The sequence below is a fragment of the Scyliorhinus torazame genome, chromosome 18 (assembly GCF_047496885.1).
Source record: "Scyliorhinus torazame isolate Kashiwa2021f chromosome 18, sScyTor2.1, whole genome shotgun sequence".
In the NCBI taxonomy this organism is placed as follows: domain Eukaryota; kingdom Metazoa; phylum Chordata; class Chondrichthyes; order Carcharhiniformes; family Scyliorhinidae; genus Scyliorhinus; species Scyliorhinus torazame.
Window position 1 is genome coordinate 31,122,407 of NC_092724.1, and position 6,444 is coordinate 31,128,850.

Here is a 6,444-nt window from a genome sequence, read left to right on the forward strand (position 1 = left end):
GTTTTTCACAGTAACTTCATTGCAGTATTAATGTAAGCCTACTTGTGACAATAAAGATTATTATAATAATAAAGATCATTATTATAGATCAGAAAACAGGGGGAGATGACTGAGCAGGATTTGGAACAAGTTAGGAAACAGGAAACAGAGTATGGGACATGCTGAACTTTCGAGAGGGTGATAAATGGGACACAGGTCAGGATAGCATTGGGACAGGCAAGTCTGGAGATAGGAAGGGGCAGCACGGTGGTGCACTGGGTTAGCCCTGCTGCCTCACGGCGCCAAGGTCCCAGGTTCGATCCTGGCTCTGGGTCACTGTCCATGTGGAGTTTCCACATTCTCCCCGTGTTTGCGTGGGTTTCGCCCCCACAACCCAAAGATGTGCAGGCTAGGTGGATTGGCCTTGCTAAATTGCCCCTTAATTGGACAAAATTAATTGGGTACTCTAAATTTAAAAAAAAAAGTCTGGAGATACGAAACAGAAGAATGAAGGTGACAGCTGCTGATTGACTAAAGCAGAGATGGAGACAGGTGAAGTTTTGGAGGTATAAGTAAATGGTCCTGATGCAGAGGATAATTCCATTGGGTCTACAACTCTACTCCTGTACATCAGAAGATGTTCCCAGTCTCCCTATTAAATGTCCAGATATATTCTGCCCCAGAAAAGCAGTGCAAGTCTAATCTGGCCAATGGCCACTCCAACAACCCACTCTCAATCATCAGCAAAGTGATGAAGGATATCATCACAGTGTGGCAGCAACTCACCAATACCCATGTCATCAACGCTCAGTTCGGGCTCAGCCATGATCACAAGGCTCCATATCTCAGTATGGCCTTGCTCTCCATATGGGAAAAACAGTTGAATTCTAAAGGTGATGTACCATCAATTGACGACAGACGAGGAGTCAGGAGAAAAACTGTGGCTTTAATCAGCTTAAAGACCTCTGCTGGCAGCCGGACCCAGAATGAGGGCAGGGCTGGAGGTTGGCCACCTTTATACATAAGCCCGAGGGGAGGTGCCACAGGCGGAGCCAGCAGGGACAAGCCCAGGCATGTAACAATACAACAGTACAATACAATACAATACAATGCAGTCGTTTACCACATTCACCACCTGTTAAAAAAAGAGTCCGGCGGGGGTGAAGTGGCCGGGTTGAGTTATAGATCGAGTCTGTCGGGGGCTCTGACTCTCCGCCGTGACCACCTTAGTTCCGGCTGTGGTGTGGATATTGGTGTTGAGGCTGCGTGTCCAGGAACGTGTTGTCTTCTGCGTCTCGTAGTACATGAGTAGCAATGGGGGGAGACGATGTAGGGTCGGGGGTAGCGGTGATGGTCACTGGGGAACCTGCGGGTGCCAAATCCCGATTGAGACTGTGTCGTCCCGCTTCACATGGTGGGCCACGTAGGCATATTGGGGATTAGCATGGAGGAGAAGGACCTTTTCGACCAGTGGATCCAACTTATGGCTCCTCGCATGCTTCCGGAGGAGGACGGGCCCTGGGACCGTCAGCCAGGACGGGAGCAAGACCCCTGAGGTGGACTTCCTGGGGAAGACAAACATCCTCTCATGAGGGGTCACATGGTGGCGGTACACAGGAGCGACCGGGTGAAGTGAAGTGCATCGGGAAGGATCTCCTGCCAGCGGGAGACAGGGAGACTTCTAGACCATAGGGCAAGAAGGATGGCCTTCCAGACCGTCGCGTTCTCCCTCTCCACCTGTCCGATTCCCCGGGGGTTGTAGCTGGTAGTCCTGCTTGAGGCGATGCCCTTGCTAAGCAGGAACTGACGCAGCTCATCACTCATGAAGGAGGAACCCCGATCGCTATGGATGTAAGTGGGGAAACCGAACAAGGTGAAGAGGCCGTGCAGGGCCTTGATGACTGTGGCAGAGATCATGTCAGGGCATGGTATGGCGAAAGGGAAACGTGAGTACTCATCAATGATGTTGAGGAAGTACACATTATGGTCAGTGGAGGGGAGGGGCCCTTTGAAATCGACGCTGAGGCGCTCAAAGGGGCAGGAGGTCTTTACCAGGTGTGCTCTGTCTGGCCGATAGAAGCGCAGCCGATAGAAGACCTGGCAGTCCCTGGTCATGGTCCTGACCTCCTCGATGGAGTAAGGCAGGTTGTGGGCCTTGATGAAGTGGAAGAACCAGGTGACCCCTAGGTGACAGAGGTCATTGTGGAGGGCTCGAAGTCGGTCTACTTGTGCGCTGGCACATGTACCGCGGGATAGGGCATCTGGGGGATCATTGAGCTTCCCAAGTCGATACATGATATCATAATTATAGGTGGAGAGTTCGATCCTCCACCTTAGGATCTTGTCATTCTTGATCTTGCCCCGCTATGTGTTATTGAACATGAAGGCAACCGACCGTTGGTCAGTGAGGAGAGTGAATCGCCTGCCGGCCAGGTAATGCCTCCAATGTCGCACAGCTTCCACAATGGCTTGGGCTTCCTTTTCGATGGAGGAGTGTCGAATCTCGGAGCCCTGGAGGGTACGGGAGAAGAAAGACACGGGCCAGCCCGCCTGGTTGAGGGTAGCGGCCAGGGCAAAGTCGGATGCATCGCTCTCCACCTGGAACGGGATGGATTCGTCTACAGCGTGCATCGCGGCTTTTGCAATATCTGCTTTGATGCAGTTGAAGGCCAGGCGGGCCTCAGCCGTCAGGGGAAAAAGGGTGGATTTAATGAGTGGGCGGGCCGTGTCCGCATAATTGGGGACCCACTGGGCATAGTAGGAGAAGAACCCCAGGCATCTCTTCAGGGCTTTGAGGCAGTGGGGGAGGGGAAGTTCCAGGAGGGGGCGCATACGGTCGGGGTCGAGCCCGAGCACTCTGTTTTCCACAACGTAGCCAAGGATGGCTAGGCGGGTTGGGCGTAAAACGCATTTCTCCTTATTGTATGTGAGGTTAAGGAGCTTGGTGGTGTGGAGGAATTTTTGGAAGTTGGCGTCATGGTCCTGCTGGTCATGGCCGCAGATGGTGACATTATCCAGATACGGGAACATGGCCCGCAGCCCATACTGGTCAACCATTCGGTCCATCTCCCGTTGGAAGACAGAGACCCCATTGGTGATGCCGAAGGGGACCCTGAGGAAGTGGTAGAGCCGGCCATCTGCCTCGAAGGCAGTGTATGGGCGGTCCTCTGGGCGGATAGGGAGCTGGTGGTACGCGGACTTCAAGTCGATGGTGGAGAAGACCCGGTACTGCGCAATCTGATTGACCATGTCAGATATGCGGGGAAGGGGGTACGCATCGAGCTGCGTGTACCGGTTGATGGTCTGACTGTAGTCAATGACCATCTGGTGTTTCTCCCCAGTTTTGATTACCACCACTTGGGCTCTCCAGGGGCTAGTACTGGCCTCAATGATCCCTTCCCGCAGGAGTCGCTGGACCTCCGACCTGATAAAGGCCTTGTCCCGAGCACTGTATCATCTGCTTCTTGTGGCGACGGGCTTACAGTCCGGGGTGAAGTTGGCGAAGAGCGGGGGTGGGGCGACTTTAAGGGTTGAGAGGCTACATACGGTGAGGGGGGGGCAGGGGTCCATCGAACTCCAGGGTAAGACTTTTGAGGTGGTACTGGAAGTCAAGACCTAGTAGCATGGCAGCGCAGAGTTGTGGGAGGACGTAGAGTTTGAACCCTTTGAACTCAACGCCCCGTACTGTAAGGGTTGCAACACAGTACCCACGGACATCCACGGAATGAGATTCGGAAGACAGGGAGATTTTCTGGGTCACGGGTAAGATTGGGAGGGAGCAGCGCCGTACTGTATCTGGGTGAATAAAACTCTCTGTGCTCCCGGAGTCGAACAGGCAGGACGTCTCGTGACCGTTGATCCGTCATGAATATGACGAGGTGATGAGGTTGAGACTGGTCGAGGGTGATGGAGGCGATCTTCGGAAGGTGGGCGAGTCGATCGGATGAGCAGGGATTCCGGGAGGCGGCGGGGCGAATCAAAGATGGTGGCCCCCGCGGGTCGCACGTGGCGGGTGGCGTCGAAGATGGCGGCCAAGCTGGCGGCCCCCACGGGTCGCATGTGGCTGGTGGCGTCAAAGATGGCAGCCCCCACGGGTCGCACGTAGCGGGTGGTGTTGAAGAAGGCAGCCCCACAAGTTACACGCAGCGCTGCTGTGCTTACAAACAGGTCGGACCTGGCAGACTTTAGAGAATTGGCCCTTACTGCACCAGTTGCCGATCGCGCTCCTCGCTGGGCAGCGTTGCCTGGGGTGCTTACCCTGGCCACAGAAGTAGCATTTTGGGGCTCCGGGATTGGCAGGTTGCTGCGTGGCACAGGCTTGCAGCGCCCCCAGGTCGGTTGATGGCGGTGCCCACGATGTACACGAGGGTGCCGCGTGGTCTGAGGTGTAGGTATCCAAGTTACGGAAGGCCACTTCTGATGAGTCCGAAATCCGTACTGTTTCTTGGAGGTCGAGTGTACCCCCTTCTAGTAGGCACTGGCGGATGTTATTCGATTTTATGCCTACGACATAGGCGTCCCGGATCAGCAACTCTGTGTGCTCGGCAGCCGATACTGCCTTACAACTGCAGTTCTGGCCGAGTACCCGCAATGCGCGCAGAAATTCCGCTTGCGATTCTCCGGGGCGTTGTCGCCTCATGGCAAGGAGATGCCTAGCATACACCTCGTTGACTCCCTTAACATACTGTCCTTTCAACAGCGCTATCGCATCCTCGTACGAGTCAGCGTCCCTAATGATAAGGAATACTTGCGGGATCACCCGGGAGTTGAGGATTCGCAGCTTGTGGGTCTCGGCGATCGCAGAGGACTCGCGTACGGTTCGAAGCAGCATAGCCAGTGTTCAAACGTAATAGTGGCGTCGGCTGCTTGGGGATCCAGCTCCAGGCGATCAGGTTTTAGCGATGGACCCATCTGCAAATTCTAAGCTGATTAAATTGATGTACCATCAATTGACGACAGACGGGGAGTCGGGAGAAACATTGTGGCTTTAATCAGCTTAAAGACCTCTGCTGGCAGCCGGTCCCAGAATGAGGGCAGGGCTGGAGGTTGGCCACATTTATACATGAGCCCGAGGGGAGGAGTCACAGGCGGAGCCAGCAGGGACAATCCCAGGCATGTAACAATACAACAGTACAATACAATACAATACAATACAGTGGTTTACCACAAAATGTGACTGCCCTTGCCATTCAGTCAGCATTTATTCAAGTATGCCAACAAGAAAGTCTAATAAAATTAAAGTCAATGAGAATCAGGAAAGTTATACTTTTTCTGAGTTCCAAAGCCAGGGCTCAGAGTGTGGACAGGCGCAAACCCCTAATCCAGCTCCAAAAACCAATTCAAATTCGAATCAAATCCAATTCATGGTCCCCACAAGAGAGACATACCAGATCTTAACCAACAGGCCGCGCCGATACTACACTTGATCTTAGCCAAGAGGCCGAGAAGCGGTAGCAAAGTAATACTTAAACATAAAGGAAGATGGCTGTGGAGCTTGGAGGTCTGTCATTTCAGCCCCAGGATATCACTGCAGGATTTCTTCAGTACAATGTCTTGGGTCCAACCACCTGCAGCTGTTTCATTAACAACCTTCCTGCATCATAAAGTCAGAAGTGAGGTTGTTCACTGATGATTGCACAGTGTTCAATTCCATTCGCAACTCCTCAAATGATGAAGCCACATGTCCACATACAGCAAGACCTGGACAGGATTCCGTTTTGGACTCGTACATTTCAAGTAACATTCGCTCTGAACAAGTGCCAGGAAGTGACTACTTCCAACAAGGGAGTGTCCAACCATCTTCCTTCGACAATAAATGGCACTACCATCATTGAATTTCCCACCACAACTTTCTGAAAGTCACTGTTGGCTAGAAACTTAACGGAACCAGCTACATAAATATTGTAACTACAAAAACAAATTAGAGACTGGGAAGTCTGTGGCAAATAACTCACCTCCTGACTCCCCAAAGTATTTCCACAACTGACATGGCACAAGCCATAAGTGTGATGGAATACTCTCCACTTTCCTGGATGAATGCAGCTTCAACAAGTCTCAAGAAACTCAGAGGGTGGCACGATGGTGCAGTGGTTAGCACTGCTGCCTCACGGCGCCAAGGACTTGTGTTCATTCCCAGCCTGGGTCACATTCTCCCTGTGTCTGCATGGGTCTTACCCCCACAACCCAAAGATGTTTGGGCAGCACGGTAGCATTGTGGATAGCACAATTGCTTCACAGCTCCAGGGTCCCAGGTTCGATTCCCGGCTTGCGTCACTGTCTGTGCGGAGTCTGCACATTATCCCCGTGTGTGCGTGGGTTTCCTCCGGGTGCTCCGGTTTCCTCCCACAGTCCAAAGATGTGCAGGTTAGGTGGATTGGCCATGCTAAATTGCCCATAGTGTCCAAAATTGCCCTTCGTGTTGAGTGGGGTTACTGGGTTATGGAGATAGGGTGGAGGTGTGGACCT

The 6,444-nt window shown here is 52.8% G+C and overlaps 1 non-coding gene across 1 annotated transcript; it reads right to left on the reverse strand.

Moving 5' to 3' along the window:
• Positions 1-5,242: 5,242 nt before the first annotated feature.
• Positions 5,243-5,431, reverse strand: LOC140395786 (U2 spliceosomal RNA). The gene has a single exon (XR_011936300.1). It is a non-coding gene; the product is annotated as a U2 spliceosomal RNA (small nuclear RNA).
• Positions 5,432-6,444: the final 1,013 nt, after the last annotated feature.